This window comes from Ochotona princeps, chromosome 8 (genome assembly GCF_030435755.1).
Source record: "Ochotona princeps isolate mOchPri1 chromosome 8, mOchPri1.hap1, whole genome shotgun sequence".
Lineage (NCBI taxonomy): Eukaryota > Metazoa > Chordata > Mammalia > Lagomorpha > Ochotonidae > Ochotona > Ochotona princeps.
The window spans coordinates 39,263,393-39,288,353 of record NC_080839.1 but is presented as its reverse complement, the minus strand read 5'-3'; the positions used below and the strand labels follow the sequence as shown (position 1 = coordinate 39,288,353).

At 39.4% G+C, this 24,961-nt stretch overlaps 1 pseudogene; it reads left to right on the top strand.

The window, feature by feature from the left end:
- Window positions 1-18,036: 18,036 nt before the first annotated feature.
- On the top strand, window positions 18,037-18,940 carry LOC101519661 (large ribosomal subunit protein uL18-like; annotated as a pseudogene).
- Window positions 18,941-24,961: the final 6,021 nt, after the last annotated feature.

The window sequence follows — 24,961 nt, the reverse complement described above, 5'->3', positions numbered from 1 at the left end:
TCTCCCTTTTCCAGTTTTTGCTGTGATGGCTCAAGAAGTCGAGACCCTACCACCCAGTTAGGAGACCTGGACTGTTTTACTGGCTTTTTGGTTTCACTCTGGCACAGCTCCAGCTGTCGAGGACCTTTACTCAATAAATGAGTAGATGGGACTCTCACACTCTCTCCCTGCAAACAAACAAACAAACAAACAAAAAAACCAAAATTTTTCTGAGTTAAAATAGTCCAGGAGATAATATACTTGCACAGTAAACTTCATGTATTAGGCTGTAAACCATGTGATATAATGAGTAGTTTGGGCCTGGAGGAGTGGCAAGGCTCAGAAACCATTACTGACCACCAATTAAACGAACTGAGATCTCTCCAAGCCTCTCCATCCATTCACAAGCCTACTCAACAAAAACTCTTTAACATAATAAAATGATAGGTTAGAAAGAGTGAGCATTGAGTAAAAATTACCCAGGGTAATTTTCCTAGTAGCACTGCCTACCTCTTGGGAAGGACTGAGTACCTACTCTGATGACAATAATAAGAAGTACTGGGTTTAGCAACCCATCTGCAAGTCTGGTCTTCCCATAGGGACACTGGTTCAAGTACCAGTGGTTCCAATTCACATTTTTAGGATTTATTTATTTTTATTGGAAAGGTAGATTTACAGAGAGAAGGAGAATCAGAAAGAGAAAGATCTTAGATCTGCTGGTCCACTGCCCTGCAATGGCTGGAGCTGAGCCAGGTAAGGACACAGTGTCAATATTTGTGGGTGAAGCAAAGCATTCAACACTCCATTAACCCAACAGCTCTCAATGGCTCTATATAGCACACATCCAACATTCCATTTCTGTTAACTAACTGTAACTAATTTTTATATAGATATGAATTTTACTTTTTAAAAGATTCATTTATTTGTATTGGAAAAGTAGATCAGACTTATGGAGAGAAGAAACAGAGAAAAAGATATTTCATTTGCTGGTTCACTCCCTAAATGGTTACAATGGTCAGAATTGAGCTGATCCAAAGCCAGGAGCCAGAAACTTCTTCTGAGTCTCCCACACAGGTGCAGAGTGTCAAGGTTTTGGGTCATCCTTTACTGCTTTCCTAGGGCACAAGCAGAAAGCTGGATGGGAAGTGGAGCAATCAGGACACAAACTGGCACCCATATAGGGTGCTGGCACATGCAAGGTGAGTATTTTAGCTAGTGAGCTATTGTGCTGGGCCCAATTTTACTTATTGAAATGCTCTCAGGAACACTGGGAAAAGAGCAGAAAAGCAGGGGAGGTGAGGCAGAGCTCAGCTTCCTGGCAGCATCCAATGAAAGTAAGCAGATTCATGAAATACTGCACGAGAGGAAGTGCTAGATACACTTTTCATACTCTTGGCAGAGGATATCACTCTCACAAATTCTGCCTGCATACTTCCTAGGATCATGATGCTTTGAGGAGGCAATCAGTGCCATCCTGACTTCAGCCCAAATTAAAATTACAGGAAGTCAAGTTAGAGAGTATCTTATGCTACTGTAATTCAGTGCTGCCATACTTTAGTGGCCTCTCATTTAAGCATATAATAATTCTCAAATTATCACATATCATTTCATACTTAAATTATATTATCAGGCAGAACTTCCAGAGAGGCTGCAATTCAACACACAAACCAGATTCCATTTCCTATTTGTTCTCCTTTTGGATAGTTTTGTTTTCCAAACCCTAGGATCCAGTTTGCCGGATAACAATCCTAGGGCACTGGGAAAGAGTCAAATGAATGGAAGAGACCAGTGATTTTTCATAAGGCATGTTTTCTGGAGACATGTTTTATCTCTATCAGAAACCTAAATAGTATTCAGAGGCGTCTATTTTCCCAAGAACTACTCAAAATATTTCTTTAAGGAAATGCAGTTCTCTAGACCTCTTACCTCTTAATGACACCCAGGTGCATATGTGTACAAGTATGTGTGTACATGTGTGCTTTCTAGCCCTTCTTTCAATTTCAGAGAAAGAAGCTCCTAGGGAAATCCCTGTGTTATAACACTGTGAGTCAAAATGTCTTGGAAACTCCCTGGATACACTGTGATCAACTGCTCTACTTTTAGTTTTGACAGCTTTAATGCTTCTAAGCCACTAGGCTCCTAATATTCTTCTTCTTTTTAAAGAAAAACAGTGATGTTGTTTACGCATGTACTGAGTATGATAATTATCTAAATTTGCTTCTACCACCCTTGTTTGATCTCTGTAGTGTCAACTGATAAAATCCATCCCTTTTAGAAGGCCAAACATCTTATAGATCCCAGGTCAGAGGTCATTTCCTTGGGGGAAAACAGGAGACTTTAAAGAGGTTGTAAAGCCTGGATTTCCTCAAAGAAATCAGTCACATGGGAGAGTCTTACAACCTTCAGTTCTCCTAATTCCTACCAGCTGTTTGACTATTTGACCGGACTATTCCATAAGACCATATAGGTTATATGCGTTATATTCTTAGTGTCTGTAATAAAAGAAACACTCAATAAACATTTGCAGAATTAACTAAATGAAAGAAAATATGTGTGTAAATAAAGAAGTAAACTAAAATTTTTTCAAAGACAGTTATAATAATACCACAGAAATATACTTTTCAATACAGTAGTTACTAGCACATGTTGCTATATAAACTTGACCTTAGGTCAATTAAAACTAGCAAAAATCCAGTTTTTAGCTGTACTACACATATCTCAAATGCTCAGTGATCATACATGGCTAGTGTATGCCATATTTGGTAGTGCAGATTATAGAGCATTTTCCATTATGGCAGAAAACTCTGATACGATTGTTTGAATAACTACAAAATGCTAGCCTAAAGAGAATATTACTTTCCTAAGACCAACCAGATTATATCATTGTCACTATGATCAATATTAGCTATGTGACTGAATCTATTTCCTATAAAATTACTCTCTATATGTTGACTGTATTTATTCTAAATATTTCACCTCTTTTCCCTCTACAATGTAAAAAAAAAAATCATTTGGTGGGGCCCGGTGCAATAGCCTAGTGGCTAAGGTCCTCACCTTGCATGTGCAAGAATCCCATATGGGCACCGGTTCCTATCCCGGCAGCCCCACTTCCCATCCAGCTCCCTGCTTGTGGCCTGGAAAGCAGTAGAGGACAGTCTGAAGCTTTGGGACCCTGCACCTACATGGGAGACACAGAAGAAGCTCCTGGCTTCAGATTGGCTCAGCTCTGTCCATTGCGGCCACTTGGAGAATGAACCATTGGACAGAAGATCTTCCTCTCTGTATCTCCTCCTCTCTGTATATCAGTCTCTCCAATAAAAATAAGTAAATCTTTTTAAAAAAAATCATTTGATTACTTTAATTTATATGATTCCAATGGACTATAAGCCTATCACTTTCCTGAACACTCACAAGAGTCTCAAGAATTAGGAAAATACACCTTTTTAAAGGAGATATATGGCCTGTGTTATGGATTAGCACAATAGGCCACTGCCCGGGTTGCTAGCATCATCATATATCAGAGTGCAGTTTCAATCATAGCTTCTCCACTTCTGATTTAGCTTCCTGCTAATGCACCTGGAAAGGAAGCAGAATAACAGATCGAGGACTTGGGCCTATTCCATCCATGTCTGAGACCAGAATGGAGTTCCTGGCTCCTGGCTTCAACCTGACAAGCTCTGGCTGTTGGGCCATCTGAAGAGTGAATCCCAATAGATGGAAGATTTACCTCTCTCAGTCATTCTTTCAAATAAATAAATATTTTTTTAAAAATAAATAAAACTTGAATGACTACCACCACAGGCCACTCTAGCTCATTATACCTTGAATAAAAATTGCAAATACATGATGTGCTAGAGAATTAATCATTGATATCTGAGAAATGGGATTTGTATTAGTTTATTTAATCATGTGAAATGTGTTACTGTATACATTCTGAAATCATATTTTAAACTGCTATGATCTTCCAAATAAACAGTATTTAATACTTTTGGTAAGATCTTTTCATTTCAACAAGTATTTTAAATTCAAAAATTCTCGTCATAGTCCTCTTATTCTATGAACTATATAAATAAGTATTTTGTTTTGGAGAGCAGAGAGTAGAAAGCTTCCAGAGGGGTTAGCATTTAGCACAGTGGTTAAAACGCTTGGTATACCCACATCCCATATCAGAGTGCCTGGGTTCAAGTCCCAGCTACTCCATTCCCAACCCAGAATCTTGTTGATGTCTGCCCTTGGAGGTAGCAAACGATAGCTCAAGACCTTGCCAGTCAGGAGACTCAGACTGAATTCTGGGCTTCTGGATTCAGCCTGGCATCTCTGATAATAAAAAAAGTTTTTATTATTTATAATAACAAAAGTTTTGGGGGAGTGAACCAGCAAATGCAAATCTGTCCATGTCCTTGCCTTTCAAATAAAATTAAGTAAAATACACTAAAAAAGAAAATTGACACAGTCTAGAACAAACATCTAATACTTGATTTAACTGAAAATAATCACTTGCTTTAAATACTCATCTAAGCAAAGGCACTGATATATATGCTAGAAAGAGGATGAGAGAAGGGTTAAGAAACAGATGTCCAGATTCAGGTAGAGAAAGCATAAAACAAAGCCCACCAGGATAAATTTATACACGCATTCTTTACAGGGTCTTATAATGGCCAAGGGTCCATGTTGCCCTTCAACAAGCCAGATTCTACAATTCCACTTGTCTCATTGTAGAAAAGAAAAATCCTATCCATTAAATCCATAATTACCTTAACTACATGTCTTAAATAATATGTCACAAACTTTTGCCAATCTTTATCATAAAATTCAAAATACAGTTTTGAACCAAATGGTATTGTGCAATAGTTTTAATTTCCCAGGTTTCAATAACAGTTAACAAAAGCAATGAGCACCAACACTATTTTTGACAGGTAGCCACTTCAATGAAAAAACTACTTGTCAACTTAGTTAATCATTATCATTCCAATCTATTTTAAATTATTATTTATTTATTTACTTACTTATTTATTAAAGATTTATTTATTATTTTTATTGGAAAGGCAGATATACAGAGAGAAGGAGAGACAGAGAGGATGATCTTCCATCTGATGCTTTACTCCCCAAGCGACTGCAATGGCTGGAGCTGTGCCAATCCAAAGACAGGAGGCTTTTCTGGGTCTCCCACTCCGGTGCAGGGTCCCAAAGCTTAGGGCCACCTTTGACTGCTTTCCCAGTCCACAGGAGGGAGCTGGATGGGAAGTGGAGCTGCCAGGATTAGAAGTGGCGTCCATATGGGATCCGCGCGCGTTCAAGGAGAGGACTTCAGCCACTACACTATTGTGCCGGGTCCCAATTTGCCCAAATTTCATGCAAAGCAATAACAACAAAAAAAGAACTCTGAGATTCTTTGTGGGCTTTGATGGTGCAGTGTTTCTGCAGGTGGTATGCCCATTTCCAATGGAAATAGCATTACAGCTGAATGGGTTTATAGTAAACTGGTGTAAGTTGGCACTGTGTTGTGTTTAAATCCTGCACAACTTAGGATAAGCAACTAATCTCTCTACTTTAATTTCCTCATCTTTTTAATGTGAATGATTATGGTACCTGGTTCAAAAGGTTGTTATATACGTTGATGAGTACAAAGGTCTGTTACCTAGTAGGCACTCAGAAAACACTGTTTCGTGGCTATATGTCCACAATCATTCAATAATTATCCTAAACAGAAATGACACAATAACATTGAGAAATTTGGTAAGGGTGTTTAGTTGGAAGCATATACACATAGAGAAATGGATTAAAAATAAAACAGAATTAGTATATGTAGGGTGCTTACCATGTGTCAGACATGTTGATAAGTGCTTTCTTGGCATATATCAAAGTCATCTATTTTTCACAACATCCTCATGAGTTATGAACTCCTAATGACTGTATCTGAGTGTGACTCATGTGGTGACTGGTTCTCTCAACCTAGTTAAGCTAGACCTAAGTTTCCCATAATTCTCTTTCCTGGTTCTGGGTTTGGAACTGGTCAAACGTGGAATCGGCATGTGATCTGGGGTCAGAAATGAAACAGCTGCCATTCCTCTCTGAAGACCATTATGATTCAATAATTTCATGGGCAGACACAAAAGTACCAAGAGGCTCCAGGTGTCTGCTTTTCTTGATTCCACACCCTGCTACCTTTTGGCACTTCTGGCCTGGGTGATGAAACCAGATGTTGTCACTTGATGCTTGACTACGAACCCTGTGAGGTAACAGCTCCCTCGTCACAGTCTCATTTTGATCATTGGACACGCCTCTTCTCTTTAGTGTACTGAGGAATGGCTCCTCTGATCTTCCAACTCCACTTTGGGCCTTTGCTTCCCCAGTGTCTTTCACTGTGACAGTTTTGTTTCCCTGATTGAAACTGGATGGATACAAGGTAATGGCAGTGGGATCCAGTAGCTTACCTGGGGCCACAGTTAGTGAATGCACATGGTTAATGAATACAGACTGAACCAGAACTGGAATCCTTCATTTGCTTTCAGAACCCATGCCTTTGGTAACCACAACACAGCACTGCTTCAGACAGCAGAGGAAGAAGGGAACCTGGAAGAAAAGAAAGAGATAAAGCTAAAACAGTGTGAATGAAGGAAGGATAAGGAAGGTAAAAGGAACTAGGTGTTAACAATGTGGGGAGAAGAGAAATAAAGAGGACTGAAAGATGAAGGGGAGCCAGGCCTCCCCGCTCAGTCTACTCTGCAGCACAAAGGATGAACTTTAAGCTTGGCTAATGCATGCCAATCGTTTAGAAAACAAATGCCCTTTAGATTTTAATCTTCCACTAGAAACTGCAAATAAATATCCATAAGAGTTGATTTACTTTTAAACAGAGGATATGGTAATCTCCTTACTGACCCCTTTAGCTAGCCACGGTTAATCTTTTATCTAAAGATTTTATCCATCAGTTGGGACATTTAAAATTTTAATGCAAAAGGACAGTGACTAATAATTTAATTATAGGTCATCATGATCAACTGGGTTAATTATCAATTTAACTATGTGATATTCAACATGCGGGATGTGGCAAATTTTGCACATAATTCCAAAATAGATGTGTGAAACATTATTATCCCATGTGACTGGTTTATCCTTAGATATTTGCTATGTATAATATTTCAGCTGCCAAGGAGACATGGAAATTAAAAACAAGTTAAAATCCTGTTGAGTTTTATTTTCTACTTCAAGGCCACTAAGACTCTAAATATATTCTGTCCAGCGTACAAATAGTACTTTTCAGATGTCCTGATGTGCATGGTGATGAGAGGACATTATGCCTAACTTTAAGGGCAAATGTCTTACCCTCAGCTGTTACCCTGCATGATCGCCCATGCACTGCACCTCATTTGCCTTTCAAGCTTCTGGTGACAAAGCATCAAGAAACAAGGTTTTGGGAGAAGGTGATAGGAGATGTGATAATCTTGCTTTGAGTAGCAAATCAAAACAAGGGGCTCATGAAAGCAGGGTCCCAAACACAGGGACATTACCCACACATTTTCCTCTTGACCATCAACGTATTCTTGCCTTTGCCCTTTTGTCAAGTGCCTGATAGCTTGGGATCTCAGATTTTTCTCATAAACTGTGATTCTTCCATTTGCCTTGGAATAGCCAAGATTTTTGGTTGCAAATGACTAAAGTGGACTTGGTTTCTTTTAAGTAGATAAAAATTTATTGACAGACCAGCAATAGTTTCAAGAACTGATGAGAAACTACAAGCACCAGACTCAACAAACAAGCCAGAACCAAGATAGGCCAAGAGATGAAACCAGCAGGCACACACATCTGGTTAGATTTTCTGGACTATAATCACTGACAACATGCCCCTGCCTACACAAGACAGAGAAATGACACTGCTATCCCCTTAGACAAATTTGCCACTGACACTGGATGTTTTTCCACTGGCACTTGTACCAGACTGAATTATTTCTTGGCCTTACATGTCCAGTCTAGAGTCCTCAGTGGGTTGGAAAACATGGCAGGCCATTACTGCTTGGAATTTGGAAACCAAGTTGACGATCTTGCACTTTAGTGATGGGAAGTAAGCCCTACATCTACGTATTTTCCAAAATAGAAAGGATTTCAGCACTGGGCAACAAAAATATAATTACCAAATACATCTAACCAAATACAAACTTTGTTTAGGTCAGTAGATAATCCCAGAGGACTAGAAATTCCATTTTCTTATAATGGACAATTTTTTGGCAGTCTGTGCTCCATGAGGCTCCAACTTGACCCATTCTGGGTTTCAGAGTTTCGTACTCCACACATTTATAGCTTAGAATGACTTTGTCCCACTAGGTATTCCAAATTAAAAGTTTGGGCAACTACTTTCCTGATAAATATGATCAGGTCAAAACTGTCTCTAATATACACATAACACATATTAGAGCACGTGAGTATTACTTTACAATTATTTAATAGTTGATAGACCATTTTTTTTGGTGTTCTAAGGTTTGAATAACAGTAGCATATTTTTAATTGCCTGCTATGGAAAGGCATCTATGTTCATTACTATAAGTACAGGAGCATTATTAGTGCTCATTTTTACAAATGGGGTAAATAACTAGCCCACGAAACTAGTAAAGCCAAAATTTGCATTTATTCTGCTTCCTCAACCTGTATCTTCCCTGCTGTTCCATAGTAACTTACCAGGAAAAACCAGTTGTATAGATATAGTTTTCCATATGCAAAAGCACTATACAAACAGGCAAAAATAAAATTATACCTACCTATGCTGTTTCAGATTCTGGTTATGCAGGCTATTGTTTTGTACCTGATGATTTGCTTTCTATACTTGCTTGCCAGAGAAGGTAACAGATGTGGAGTGTGAGATGAAGAAAAACAAAATGTGTCCTGAAGCCAAAGTCAAAATTAACTCCAATAAGAAAGGAAAGCTGAGGAAGGCAATTTGCTCTATGACAGAATTTATTTCAAATAAATTGTGTATTCACAACATTTTAAAAATCACAGTTTTTTTTGGCCTATACTTTCTCAGCAATGGCTTACTTAATGAAAATATTCACAAGTTTTGAAGTACTTTAATGCTTCTCACTAATTTTCTTGTGTATCCTCTTTCTTTATTGACTTGTAATTCATGGAGACCACTACATTATATCCATGCTTTTGTCCTCAGTGTCTGACAAAAAGTAGAGCCTCAAAATATAATAATTTAGTGAAGGACCGATGGAAGGAAGAAACAAGCTATTATCAAGTCCGCAATATTGCAAAGCAGCTTAGGCATACAAAGATGAGGCTAGAATTCTTTCGAGTCATCTATCAATACACGTAACAGTAAATCTATCAATACACTTAAGCCTAAAGGGAGGTAGGGGGCCAACTACGTGGTTCAGCTAGTTAGACTGCTACTTTCTACACCAGCATCCCATGTCAGTGCCAGTTCAAGTCCTACTTACTATGCTTCTAATTCAGCATCCCCTAATAATGTGCCTGGGAAGACAGCCAATGATGATCCAAATGCTTGGGTCCTTGCCACTCAGTGAAAAATTTAGTTGGAGTTCTGGAACAGACAAGAAGATGGAAGATCTCTCTCTCTCTTTCGCTTTACCATTCAAATAAATAAATCTTTTTAAAAAATGGATATGGAATAGACATTTGTCCTAATGATTAAAACATCTCAGTCTCACTTCAGAATACATGAACTCAATGCCTGTCTTTAGCTCCTGATTCCAGCTACTCTCTAATTCAGAACCTAAGGGGCAGCAATGATGGCTCGAGTAATTGGATTCCTGTCAGCCAGTTTCTGCCATTCCCTGACCATTATGGAAATTTGGGGAGTGAACTAGCACTCTCTCTCCCCTTCTCTCTCTCATAAATGAAAGTAAATAAGCAAAATAAAAGGCGGTAAATTCAAATTCAGCTAACATCCAGTGAGGACTTGTCAGCTCTGATACCTGACATCTTACCCAACAACTATGTAGCTATTACTATCTCCATTTTTCAGTTCAAGACACTTAGATCCTTATCTTACAGAGGTTGAAGGTTTTGCCCAAGGTTATAAACTCAACAAAAGGCAGAAGCTCAGAGTCAAACCTGATCTCACCTACAGCTCGGCACTCACTCCATTCCCACACTGCACCCTCCCCACAGTGAGCCAACTCATATCAGATTTCAGTAGAATATACAGCATTCCCCCTTTTTAACGTTGTTAACACCTCTTAAGAAGGGTTGAGTTCTATAAATGACCGCAATCTTCAAAAAGAAACTTGGAACAACCTGACTCTGATCATTTAAAGGATAGAAGGAAGATATCTCTGAACAAAGAAAAAAAGCTATTGTTCTTTTGTTAGATAACACCTAGAAATCTGCAGTTTTTTTTTTTTTAAACAGTATTTTAACTGGCTTATTTTCACCTCTAACAGAACACTTAGGAGGCAATGGGGGTTTTGATGAGGAGTTGGGTAAAGAGTAATTGGGGAGTTGGAACCATCTGAAAAGGCAATGGTGCACTTGGGAGACATAAAAGTTGCATGGGGAGCATGGAGAAGAATGTGAAACAAGAGTGGACTGGGTTAGGCCTGGAGCAATAGCATAGCAGCTAAAGTCCTCGCGTTGAATGCTCTGGGATCCCATATGGGTGCTGGTTCTAACCCCCGGCAGCTCCACTTCCCCTCCAGATCCCTGCTTGTGGACTGGGAAAGCAGTCGAGGATGGCCCAAAGCTTTGGGACCCTGCACCCACATGGGAGACCAGGAAGAGGTTCCTGACTCCTGGCTTTGGATTGGCTCAGTTCTAGCCATTGTGGTCACTCAGGGAGTGAACCATCGGAATCAGGGAGTGAACCATCTGTCTCTCTTCCTCTCTGTATATCTGCCTTTCCAATAAAAATAAATAAATCTTTTTTAAAAATGGACTGGGTTAAAAGGGGAGTTTAAAATGGAACTAAGGAGGTCTGTGGGCCTGAATGGTACCTAAGTCAGTTGAGCAGTCCCTTGGAAAACTTGAATCCCCTCTACCTCCACCCCTACTGGTGTGCCATTTCAACCAATCCAGCTCCCAACTAATGCACCTGAGTAGCAGAAGATGCTGGTTGAAGTACTTGAGCTCCTACCAGCCACGTGGGCGACCAGGCTGGAGTTTGTTTAACTTTTCATTGGTGCTTGACGTTAATCATGCTAGCTTCACTGAAACCTATCAGGTAATGTTACATTCACAGCATTTACTCACCTTTGAGTCACTCTCAGACACACCTAGCTATGCCTCTTGCCACTAGCAAATTTGATGCTTCATGATAAGCAACAAAATTGTAGCAAGCAGGGACTTGTGTGGAGTAGATGCTTCCAACTGCCCTTTTTTCCCCTTCTAAAATAAGAACAGTATCAGAGAATGATGGATTTTTGCCATATGTGAGGGGTAAAAAAAAGATAATGAGAGTTAATGAGAGCATCACAGTAGGACCCAACTACTATAATTTATTTCTTTGTAAGTTGTTATACAAGGGTAAAATCAATACAAAAAAGAAAGCAGCTAAAATTTACTGAGTATCTACTATGTGCCATCTTTTCTCACAGACATTATCTCATCTATTTGCATTGAAGCAGATGGGCCAGATGGTACTGTTTTCCAGTTGATTAAACTGAGACATGAAAAGGTTATATAATTTCTACAAAGTCACACACCTAGTACCTGGTGTTACAAGATTCAATTCTAGTTTCCAAAACCAGATCTCCCTATCCATGCTTTTCATAATTTTATCATGCCTGAAATGCAACAAATATAACATACATCCTACAAGTGATAATCCTGATCTTCTAGGGCTATTTCAAAAACAAAAAGATATGCACAAAGACCTGGAGTTCGTTTAGGAAAGTCCTTAAGGCTGTTGGAGAGGGCAATCTCTATGTACTCCTTTACTTGTTCATTTCTTAAGAAACATTTAATGAATTTTGGATGAAAAGCAAATGAGGATAAAAAGGCAAGAATGAAACCCCTCTTCTCAAGTCATATGCAATAAACAGACAATTACAATACAGTGAAACAAGAAGCTGAGTTAGTAAAAAGCAGGTGGTGTTGATGGTCCTAATCAAAATTTGCTATTTAAACTCCCTGGCAAAAACAGCAAGATGGAAATCTGTATGTAGGAGGCTTGCTTCAGGACCACTGCCTATAGGGTTAAGTGAATGAAGTTGAACTGGTCAGGAGAAGTTGTCCTGAGATGTAGTTGCAACCAAGCCCTTGGCTTTTATAATGCAGAATTATGGCGTTAGGAGAGCAGATGCCATGGTGTGCTTCTTGGATTATTCTTTTATTATTTTAGGACTAAAGTATTCATTTTCCCATCTGCTGAGAAATCTCAGCTACATTTTATTCTTGATATTGCAGCACCTAGGATTACAAGGCTCAGAGTCACATTTCCCTTCATAGAAGCAGCCCATGTGTAACAAACTAGTTGGTCCAAGAGTTACTCAGGAAGGTTGTATCCATTAGTTGATTTAAATCTGAAGGGGAAAACGTTAAGCTCATTTTTAAACAAAATTTCTGAAATTTGTGTGGAGATCTCCGTTGTAGATGTTCTCTCTCTTCTAAGGAGAAGAATACGAGTTGGAGATAGAGTGAGTCAAAATCAACACATAAGTGGCAGATAGAAGGAATAGCAATGCATGAGGTCACCCAAGGAGTGCATGCTCTGCAGTACAGAGTGAAGAAGAAAAGTAGTACGTAAAGTGGAGAGGAATTCCTAAAGAAGAGTTAGAACTTGAAGAGAAAAATCAGGAGAAATGGATGTTGAAGTAGAAAGTAGATATCAAGAAACACCAAAGTGTAGTGACTGTTATTAAAAGATAAAGACAAATTTCCAAAGTATTAGGGCAGCCATTGTCATGTGTCAGCAAAGACACTGTTTGGGACACTTGCATTCATTTCAGAGTGCCTTTTTAGCAGCCGGATTACTCTTCTTGGGATCCAGCTTCCTGCCAACATGCACTCTAGGAGGCAGCAAATTATGGCTTACGTACTTGGGTAGTAGGAGACCCAGATGGATTTCCAGGCTCCTGGCTTCAACCTGGCCCTTCCCAGGTCATTACAGGCATTTGGGAAGTAAACCAGTAAATGGAAGATCTCTCTTTTTCTTCTCTGTCATTCCTCCCAACCCTGATCCCCCTATTGCGTATGTGTGTGTGTGTGTACTTATGGCTTTCAAATACATTTAAAAAGAAATTAAAGAGTTTCACAACACTGCAGAAGCAAGGGCTCATGGTTAACTTTGACAAGGACGGTTTCAGTGATACAGAGAAAACAGACTTCAATCAAAGAGAATAGAGGAAGATGGATGAGTCTTAAGGAAATTACACAAAGTGAAATAAGCCAGTTACAAAGCAATGAAGACCAAGGTACTAATGGTATCAAAATCACAGAGACAGACAATAGAATGGTGTTTTCCAAAGCTTGGAGCAGGGTAAGAGTGGGGATACATAGAAAGTAGTGTTTAATGGACACAGAGGTTTAGAGATGAATGGTGAAGCTGGCATAACAATGTGATTGTCTTAATACCATAGAATTGCACCCTTCCAAATAGTTAAAATAACCCATGTTATGAGAATACAGCAGTGAACAAGGGCTAAGAAAATGGAAGGACTGAATATATCTGTCTTCTCAGAAATCTTGAATGGGAGGAAAAGGAGGATTAAGGCAATAGCTAGGAAAGGTTGTGGGGTCCATCTTAAAGAAGGCATCAGTAGACGAGATACCAAAGGCACAGCAGAGATGGACACAGGAGCATGAGTTGAGCAGGACCAAATGATGGTGACATAGTGACCTTGAGAGCTGCTTAGGAATCTCATTCTGGTGAGCATGAAGGAAGGTGCAGAGGAGGACATCACACAATCATGGCTTTTTTTGGTAATTATTTACTTTTATTGGAAAGTAGCATTTACAGAGAGAAGGAGAGACAGAGTGAAAGATCTTCCATCCACTGGTTCACTCCCCAAGTGGTTGCAGTGACCAGAGCTGAGCCAATCCGAAGCCAGGAGCTTCTTCTGGGTCTCCCACTTAGGTGCAGGGTCCCAAGGCTTTGGGCCATCCTCGACTGCTTTCTCAGGTCACAGGCAGGGAGCTGGATGGGAAGTGGAGCAGCTGAGATACAAACCGGCACTCATATAGGATCCTGGTGTATACTTGGCGAAGATTTTAGCCACTAGTCTACCGCACTCCTGGTTCAGAAGCATTCTGACCATAAATGGTAAGAAAAGATACTGCTCTGCCCAGATAAGAATTGATAAAAATAAACCACTAGCATTCTCTTTAAGTGTAAAATTCAACACTTTAAAATGTGTTGTGACTGTTTAACTAATAGTGACCCACACAAATCACTTAACATATTGGTCACACAAAACAGCACATTATACATAATGAACAGGTGCAGGATGTGAGGGCAATCTGCCTGCAATATCTGTCATTTCACTGATCGCCAGGGTTGATTTGACTGATCTGGCTGACTAGCTGGGTTTCCCCTGCTTCCCTCACACCATACATGTGTGTCTCTCCTGAAGTTATATCTTTAGTCACAGAGGATGACCATCCCCACTAGAGGAGGACTGGTCTGTGGTCAAGGGTATACAAGTAGCAGCGGGCCCCAATTAGAACCTCCAAACAAGCTCTCAAGAATACATGCAATGATAGTACTGTGCTATTGAAGAAATGCAGAAACACTGATGAACTGTGAAACTCACTCACTATAAAATTTCAAAAGAAGATTCTCTAGGGCCCAGTGGCGTGGCCTAGCGGCTAAGGTCCTCGCCTTGAACGCCCCGGGATCCCATATGGGCGCCGGTTCTAATCCCGGCAGCTCCACTTCCCATCCAGCTCCCTGCTTGTGGACTGGGAAAGCAGTCGAGGACAGCCCAAAGCTTTGGGACCCTGCACCCGCGTGGGAGACCTGGAAGAGGTTCCTGGTTCCCGGCATCGGATCAGCGCGCACTGGCCCGTTGCGGCTCACTTGGGGAGTGAATCATTGGATGGAGGATCTTCCTCTCTGTCTCTCCTCCTCTCTGTATATCTGACTTTCCAATAATAATAACTCTTTAAAAAAAAAAAGAAGATTCTCTAAAAGTTGTCCTCTTAAGTATTTCAGTAAATTTTAATTTACTATATGTAACTATCATAGTAAATTATTTAAAATACATAGAAGAAAAATGTATTCAGTCATGAAATCTTGTAAGTTATCAGGAGAAAAAATAAATAATTGAGAGCAAATTCTTTACTCCAGAGTAAAAACAAAGAAGAGGAAGGCTCTCTTTAGCAGCACCACAAATGACTTACATATTTTAGACCTAAGTGGTCTACAAGTTACCAGAATACACATCAGAAAGAATGCTCAAACACTGTACTGTTTTTTTTTCCTGTCTAGACATGAACATTTATGAATTACAAGAAAACTAATACTTGATAAATCTATTAATGAACATCCACACTTGTGGAAGATTTGGCTGTTGGCCATGATCATGTTTTTTTTTTTTTTTTGGTTATACAATGATACAGGACCAGGAAATCAAATACAAAAAGATATTCTCTCTCATTTCCAGTGCCCTGGCATGGTTTGGGCTCTTTATGACAAACTTCAGCTCCAATTTATGTGAATATGTAGGTGGTCATATGACATATTTTAAGACACATTCAGAATGTAAGAGTAGAAAATATACTGACACACATATTTCTGTGTGGTTATAGATATTAATCCCAGAGAGCAGGCAAACTTTAAATGCTGATTGGATAAGGAAGTGTGTCACAATAGTTAACAGAAGATACAAAACATAAAAGATGAGTATTAGGTTAATGAAGATAGGCCATATAAAAAATGGGATTCTGGGGGAAGGCACTTGGCACTTGGCCTAGCCATGAAGACATCAGTAGGGATGACTGATGTCCACATCAGAGTAGCCGAATTCAACTCCCAGCTCCAGCTCCTTATTCCAGCTTCCTGAGAGACAGCAGTGATGTCTCAAGGAGCTGGACTCCAGTCACCCACATGGAAGCTCTGGACTGAACCCTTGGCTACTGGCTTTGGTCCATCTTAGTCCCAGTTGTTGTGCACAACTGGACAGTGAACCAACAAATGGGAGTTATCTATCTGAATTTCTCTGCTTCTCAAACAACTAAGTAGGTTATTTTTTTTTAAAGAAATGAAAGACAACTGTCTGATGAGGCCTGAGAGTGGTTAAAAGCTGTGAGGATAAAGGGAACAGGAATATAAATGACTGCTCTTTTCTGAGAGGGTGGCAAGCAGGCAGAGATAAGGTATCCTTTCAATAATACAGTATCTTTTCTTTAAAAATAAGCAAATAATTGTCCTGTCTTTATGCTGTTACTTCTTAAAGGGGGAAAAACAGATATTATTTACTTGTAAGAGTCTGCTACCTGTACTTTATCTAGGTGTGCAAAGTACTGTTTTAGGCCAATTATTCAATAATTACTTTCAGGAGACCTGTCATATTGATTCAATATTCAAATAGCTTCTTAGAAAATACAATTATAGTAAATGCTTTTAAAAGAAGAAATATGTTCTTTTACACTGTTAAAATGCTGTCCTAGTAAGAGATGATGGACTTTTTCCAAAATACATATTAATCAGCACATATGTGCTATATGCAACCTTAAGCTGAAGGCATTTTCATAAGAGAATTTCTGGCATAATAAAGTTTCATAAATAGATCTCTGCATGATGTTATAAATCTGGCCAATATTTCATATTTCTTAAGCTAATCAGAAAATTTATTAAAAATCAATTATTGTGGCACAGAATGTTAAGCTGCCATTTGTAAAGCTGGCATCCCATTTAGGAGTGCTGGTTCAGGTCCTGGCTATCCTGCTTCCAGTCTATATTCCTGCTAACATGTCTGGGAATTAGCAGAAGATGGCAAAGTACTTGGGCTCCTGTCATGAAGTGGAGAGATCAGATGCAGTTTCTGGCTCATGGTTTCTTTTTTTAAATATTTATTTATTATTTTTATTACAAAGTCAGATATACAAAGAGGAGGAGAGAGAGAGAGAAAGATCTTTCGTTTGATGATTCACTCCCCAAGTGACGGCAAAGCCAGTGCTGTGCCGATCCAAAGCCAGGAGCCAGGAACTTACTCCAGGTCTCCCACGTAGGTGCAGGGTCCCAAGGCTTTGAGCCGTCCTCAACTGCTCTCCTAGGCCACAAGCAGGGATCTGGATGGGAAGCAGGTCTGCTGGAATCAGAACTGGTGCCCATATGGGATCCAGGCACAAGCAATGCAAGGACTTCAGCTGCTACAATATCATGCCAGGCCCTATCTTATTTTTAATTATTAAAATCTATCATTAAAAATGCATCAACCCTTATGCAGGACATGGAACTTCAAGGGAACATGAAAGTAATGTGCAATACATGAAAACATACTGTTCGCTGAGTATTGAGCTCTAAGTTTTACATATTCATTTTGTGCTATTCAACCACTTATGCATTCAACAAAGCTTGTGTGTTCCTAGTTTCCTTCTACACAACAGTTTGTACTGAAATGCTTTTTCAGTTCCTATGTTTGTTGTGATGTACATGGGAAGCTTGGTTCTGGTGTCATAGACTTGGATTAACACCCTGGGTCTGCTATTACCTAATTATGCAATAAGGGGATGTTGTAATTTTGAAATCTGTTTCTTCATCTGAGAAGTGATGGTTCAACTTGCAGAACGGTTGTAAAGAGTAAGTTAAATAATTGCGAAGGGTCTGGCACCGCTCAGCCCTCAGCTCCCTTCCCCATTGTCTTGATGGCAGCATCAGCTTTTACTCAGGCCAGCTGGGTCTTTCTTCCTGTTCCCTGAGGCTTCTAGACTGTGAAATCTGGAACCTCCCTTGGCATCACTGCAGGCACAGTCTGAGGGTTTGCCATTCACAGCTGAATGTGGGCTTCTGGTAGAACACCCGTGTTAGGATATTGACTCTAACACTCTCTAGCAAAGGATCTTGAGTAAATTAACCAACATCTCTCCACCCCAGTGTTCTCATCTGTAAAAAAAAGAGAAATCAGAGGGAGGTCTGTGTGGAGCTATCGTTGCAGGTCTCTCCTCCACAGGATGGGGTTTGTTAAAGCTGTGAAGAATAAGGCCTACTTTTAAAAGATACCAAGTGAAATTTAGAAGACATCAAGGAGGTAAAACTGATTACTATGCTTGGAAACGCTCAGTGATCCAGGATAAAAATAAGTATAACACACCCAAGGATAATAGTTCGTGTAACTAACAGAGATATCATTTGTCAAATTCCTTATGCTCTGATAGAAGGGGATATAATAGTGAGCGCGGCTTATGCACACAAACTACCAAAATACAGTGTGAAAGTTGGCCTGACCAGTTATGCTGCAGCGTATTGTAGTGGCCCTCTGCAGGCTCGCAGGCTTCTGAATAGGTTCGGCGTGGGTAAGTTCTACCTAGGCCAAGTGGAGGTGACTTGAGATGAACACAATGTGGAAAGCATTGATGGCCAACCTGGTCCCTTCCTGTGCTGTCTGGATGCAGGCCTTGCCAGGACCACTACTGACAATACAGTGTTTGGAGCCCTAATGGGAGCTGTGGATGGAGACTTGTCAATCTCTCCCAGAACCAAACAATTCCCTGGCTACTATTCTGAAAGCCAAGAGTTTAATGCGGAAGTACACTGGGAGCACATCATGGGGCAGAACGTTGCAGACTGTGTGCATTCCCTAATGGGGAAGAAGATGAAGATGCTTACAAGAAGCAATTCTCTGAATACTTAAAGAACAATGTGACTGCAGACATGATGGAGAAGGTATATAAGACAGCCCACAAGGCTGTATGAGAGAATCCAGTGAATGAGAAGAAGCCCAAGAGAAAGGTTAAAAAGAAGAGGTGGAACCATCCCAAAATATCCCTTGCCCAGGAGAAAGATCAGGTAGCCCAATAGAAGGCGAGCTTCCTCCAAGTTCAGCAGTGGGTTGCAAAGAGCTAAGCCAAACCATTTTCTATGAAGATCATCCTGTAAAGACAATAAACCTACTGACCAAGCCAAAAAAAGAAAAAAAGAAGAGAATTAGAGGGAAAAATTAACAATTTATGACACACAATAAATATTTGTATTTATATAATTACTAGCAAAAAGCTGCATTGCTTTTAACCTGTAGCCTGGGGAATAAAATAATCAAGTTTATTTAAATGTTTAAAAACGAAGAATTTCTTCTGTTTGTGAGATTTTTTCTTAGTCCTTCCTCCCTCCCATCTTCCCTCTCTTCCTTTCTTCTTTGATTTCTTTCATAGATAACAGTTTTTCCTTTTACTTCTGGGTCAAGAGGTACTATTTTGATGCCAGCTGAATAATCTCAAAGTAATTAAGATTTAACTATATATAACTGAGAGACAACCTTTTCCTTTTTTTCCTATTTTATCTGTCCCATTTATAAAGACATATTTAAAATTTTCTTCTAAGCTAACCAGTTTGCATTTGCAAGTATAAATATTTATCTTTTCTTCATATGTAGCCAGTCATATTAACAGCCAACTCCACAATTCACTATATTATGAGAAAAAAATCACAGTAGTTACATTTATAAATCTCAACAACTATCGTTTCCCACTTGAATAAAACCATCAAATGTTTTCATTATATATTCCATTTTGGGGAGTTTAAGTAACATCTATTTGTCTTTAACCACTAACCCAGTCTAATCCTTGTGCTAAATAATCTGTTGGAATATTAAAATAGAAAATAAGAAATGAAGGTAAATAGTTCTTGCTGAGAAGTGAATAACAAACTGTTTAGGACAGCAAATCTTACAAATGGCAAAAATGTTCATAGTTCCAATTGAACAATTAAATCTAAACATTGAGTAAACAAACATTTTAACTGAATCTCAGACTATGAAAGAGCTGGTGTTCTTACTTTTGTATCTCAAATTATAAAAGATCTGGTGTTCTAATCTTCGTATTGCCCTCACTTCTCTATACACACAAAGTGTATACTGTGTTCCTTTTTGTGCTTATGTATCAAAATATAATGTAACTATTGATACTTTACATGGGTGGAATTCTACACTTTAACAAGCCACACATAAAGCTCTAAACAGGCATATGTGTCCTCTTGCTCTAATTCACTTGTGTTCCCTGGACATGTTTGGTTACTCAAGCAGTCTAAGGGACCACTTGAACCACATACTTGCTAGAGTTGGTTGGCCAGGATTTAGGTATGGCATGCAAGAGAGTATAAATTCAAAAGCTTTCCCATGGAGTAGATGAGAGCTTGGGGGATGGGGTATCCTTGGCAAGATCAAAAGAGGGCAGAAAGCATTCAGCATTCACAGAGCAGTTACAACATAGCAGACATTTTTCCAAGGGGGAAGGTGAAAAGCAACAATGACTGACAACTAAAGCCCATTCGCACACCCTAGATCCTATTCTAAATTCAATATTACACATGATCACTGATTCAATCTATTGTTATTTCTTGAAGTTTTATGTAGGGATCTGTCTTCTGAACAACTGGGTATGTTCTTGCTTTATTATTTTACCTGCTTGTCTGCAACCTCTAACTTTGTCTAATCCTACAGCTGAATAATTTGTTAGAATTTGGAACAGGAAAGTAAAAGATGAAGATAGATAAATATGGTTCATAAGTGAAAACAAAAAATTTATTAGGAAAGCAAAATGATCTCATAAATTGTATATAGTACAAATTGAACAATGAATTTAAAAATTGAGTAAAAGTTCAAGCTAAATCTGCAGCTATAAAAGGGCTTACTGTTTGATTTTTAAATCAGCAGATATGTGCTACTATTTTATATGAACAGAACACAGCTTTTGTGTGTGTGTGTGGTGTGTAAGATTTATTTCATTTATCTGTAAGGCAGAGTTAGAAGCAAGAGGCAGAAAGAAAGAGAGAGAGAGCTTCCATCCTCTGGTTTACTCCTCAAAAGGCTACAATGCCCAAAGCTTGGCCAGATCAAAACCAGCAGCTAAGAGCTTCACCGTGGTCTCCCCTAGCTCATAGGGAGCCCAAGGACTTGGGCCATCTTTGGCTGCTTTTCCAGGCCCATTAGCAGGAGCTGGTTTGGAATTGGAACAGCCAGGACTGAAACAGTCCCCATATAAGAAACCAGTGTTGCAGATTGTGGCTTTACCCATTACACCACAATGCTGATCTCAGAATGCCATTTTTATTTAATATTCTTCCAGTCTTATCCACCAGTAAATCTATTTTTGAGTTACTGGGCTGCCAATGGCTACAACAGCCAGTGGTAGGCCAGGCTGAAGCCAGCAGCTGGGAGCTCCATCCAGGTATTCCAAGTGAGTGGCAGTGATGCAAGTACGTGAGCCTTCACTTCCTGTCTTCCAGAAGAGGCACTTCCCTCTTCAGAAGGAAACTGGAACTGAGAGTGGAGTTGTGCCATAAACTCAGGGACTCCAATATGGGATGGGCTAGCTCAAGCACCTGCTTTACTGCTATGCCAAACACCTGGCCCAGGATTTTTTTAAAAATTGCCTACATACAATCTTTCAAATTCTTACATCCAGAGAGAAGCCACTGAGTACAAACAAGCTATCCAGTAAACAATGAGGGACCCAGGCTATGGCTTACAGAATGTTGTTCAAAGCATCTTAAGGGAGAGAATTACAGGAAAAATTTCCAGGAATCCTAGTTGAATTGGGGAAGGAACCAGGAGTTTCTCAGTTTAGGAATATAAATGTTCAAGTTAATGAGTCCAAGGTAGTGACAGGCTATCCCCTGTGACTTAACCCCAGGAAATTATCTTAGGTGGGTATTTGGCCTAGAGGGAAATTTTAAAGATGAGAGTGAAGTGAAAGTCTAATGTTATATTTTCTGTTGTCTCCACCCACAAGAATTGTAACTGGGGTGGGGGTGGAGATGGCAAAGGATAATTGTGATGCTAATATTTATCCTACCTGTATCTTTTAGTATCCCTTATGGTCTTCAGTTTTTACTTGCTTAGTAAATCAAGTAAGAAGCAGGAAAAATATATGGCTGCAATTTCTAGAGATCTAGGAAGGAGGGAATAAAATACATCTCAATATGTAATCACAAGTGCTCAGTTTTCATTCCTTATATAAATTTGATTGTCAATGGGTGAATTAATCAGATTCTTAAACTGTTCTCTAAAAATCACACTCATGCTGAAATAATTTCCTTTATCCAAATTTTAAAATCTCTTGTTTTTTCTTACTGAGGTTTTCTTTACACATAGTCTCAAGTCCATGTCATAACTCATTCCTTCTCCTAGGGACACTATCCATTTCTGTTTGTGTCCACTGCTCAGCTTCCAGGCAAACTGGATCTTTCTAGTCACCAGGAATCCTCATTATGTTATACATCTCATTTGCCATTAACTTAAATATCTCAGAATCAAATTCTTTACCTTTACTGAGTATATAAAACTAGACTTTTCATCTTTCAAGTCAGATTTTTAATTGGCTTTAGACAGTTTTATATTTATCTTCCTGGAACCCATGTCATCCCTCCCTCTACATATCACAATGGTTTTCTTGTCCAGGCAGGATTCTTAGTAAAAATATTAGCTTATCTAAAACACAATTTACCTACATTTTCTTAATCACAATGAGTCAGGATTACTGTTAAATTTATGTATATTTTGTGACAATGCACCCCATCAAGCCTAAGTTTCATGGCAATGTAATCCCATCAAACTTGTTGAAAGTAAGTTCATTCTTGGGATTGACACTTCGGAATTGTAGGCTATGCCTTCACCTGTGATGCCGGCATCCTTCGCCAATGTCCCGGCTGCTCTACTTCTGATCCAGCTTCCTGTGATGGCCTGGGAAAGCAGCAGAGGATAGCTCAGGTTCTTGGGTCGCTCTACTGACATGGGAAACTGGGAAGAAGCTCCTGGCTCCTGGCTTCAGAACAGCCCAGTTCTGGTCCCTGAGGACATTTGGAGAGTGAACCAGTGGCTAGAAGTGCTCTCTGTCTCTCCTCTCTGTTTAACTCTGGCGTTTAAATAAAAATAAAATAAATATTTAAAAAACACATTAAAAAAGTTCATTCTTTTAACTTGTCCAATGTCAAGAGAATAAAGAGATGACAACTCTATTTTATATCTTTACATATATATACACACGTACATAAGTGTACAATTTTCATTATTTATAAATTTTACATTTGCAAATTTGCTCCTTGCTAAGATTTTTATCACCCTAAAATCAACAGTGATAGTACATTCATGATCATTCATGGATGTGTGCAGAATGCCAAAAACTGAGTCAACAAATGCACATACTTACATCTAAGGTCAAATAAAGCAATGCCCTACTACTTGTTCTATGTACTGAGGAAAAATGTCCTTGTCTATTTAATGTCATGCTTTTCACATTTTCACACCATTTTTTTTTTTGAAGTTTTTTTTTTTTTCCAAAAGAACAAATCCAAATGGCTAACAAAATGCATATGAAAAAATGCTCAAGTGCCCTGGCAATAAGGGAAATTCAAATAAAGACAACACTGAGGTTCTACTTAACTCCTGTAAGAATGGCCCACATACAGAAAACTACCAACAACACCTGCTGGCAAGGTTGTGGGAGGGGATGGCAGGGAACCTTACTCCACTGCTGGTGGGATTGCAGGCTGATGCAACTACCATGGAAGTCAGTATGTAGAATACTCAGGCAACTGAAAACTACCTACCATATGACCCGACAATACCACTTCTAGGAATAAATCCAAAAGACTTGTTATATAACAAAACAACGTGCACCCTTTTGTTCACTGCAACACAATCAATAATTGCAACAACATGGAAGCAAACTAAATACCCATCATCTGAGGACTAGCTAAAGAAACTGTAGTTCATCTACTCTATGGAATACTACTCAGCTATTAAAAAAAAAAACCGAAATACAATTATTTATAGCCAAATGGGCCAAACTGGAGACCATTATGCTAAGGAAAATGAGTCAATCCCAAAAGGTCAGATAACATATATTTGCCTTAATATAAGATAATATAATGTCAAATCTAAGGATTTTTCCTGTGGATATTGCACTTCCTAATTACTTGTACCTTTTGTAATAAGACCTGTGATGTAATCCATTAATAAACCATCTGTAACAGACTGGTTGCTTGTAATCCTTATTGTACTCTTGGGCCTGGCAGCGTGGCCTAGCGGCTAAAGTCCTCGCCTTGAACGCCCCGGGATCCCATATGGGCACCAGTTCTAATCCCGGCAGCTCCACTTCCCATCCAGCTCCCTGCTTGTGGCTTGGGAAAGCAGTTGAGGACGGCCCAAAGCCGAGGACGGCCCAAAGCTTTGGGACCCTGCACCCGCGTGGGAGACCCGGAAGAGGTTCCTGGCTCCTGGCTTCGGATGGGCGTTGCGGCTCACTTGGGGAGTGAATCATCGGACGGAAGATCTTCCTCTCTGTCTCTCCTCTCTGTATATCTGACTTTGTAATAAAATAAATAAATCTTTAAAAAAAAATCCTTATTGTACTCTCATCATTGCCACACAAGACACATGTTAGCATTTCTTGCTATGTGAAGATGCTGGACACTCTTTTTCACCACCCCAGTGTCACATTGATACCTCTGTTACATGTTCGGCAACTTTATGTGGATGAAGTTTCACATTTTTTTAATGTTCTTTTTTTTTTCCTCCCCATGGAAGTGTAGTGGAAATTAATATGTTCACAGGTGGAAACAGAGAGAAGTATGTCCTCATGTATGCAGTACAGGGATGGACTCACAGCCATACAGCTAATAATTTACATTGTTTGGAGACACCTCAGTGGCAGTATGATGGACTTGTGAAAATTCACGAAAAACCCATTGTAAGACTGGAGGGGAGAAGGGAGGGAAAAGGAGGGAACATGGGGAGGCGGAAAGGAGACCCCAGTGCCTATTAAACGGTGTCATAAAACAAAAACAAAATATCTAAAAAAGAAAAAAAAACGGCTTCCATGTACATAGCTGAAGTACTGTCTGGAGTTCCTAAGTTAAAAAGACTTTAAA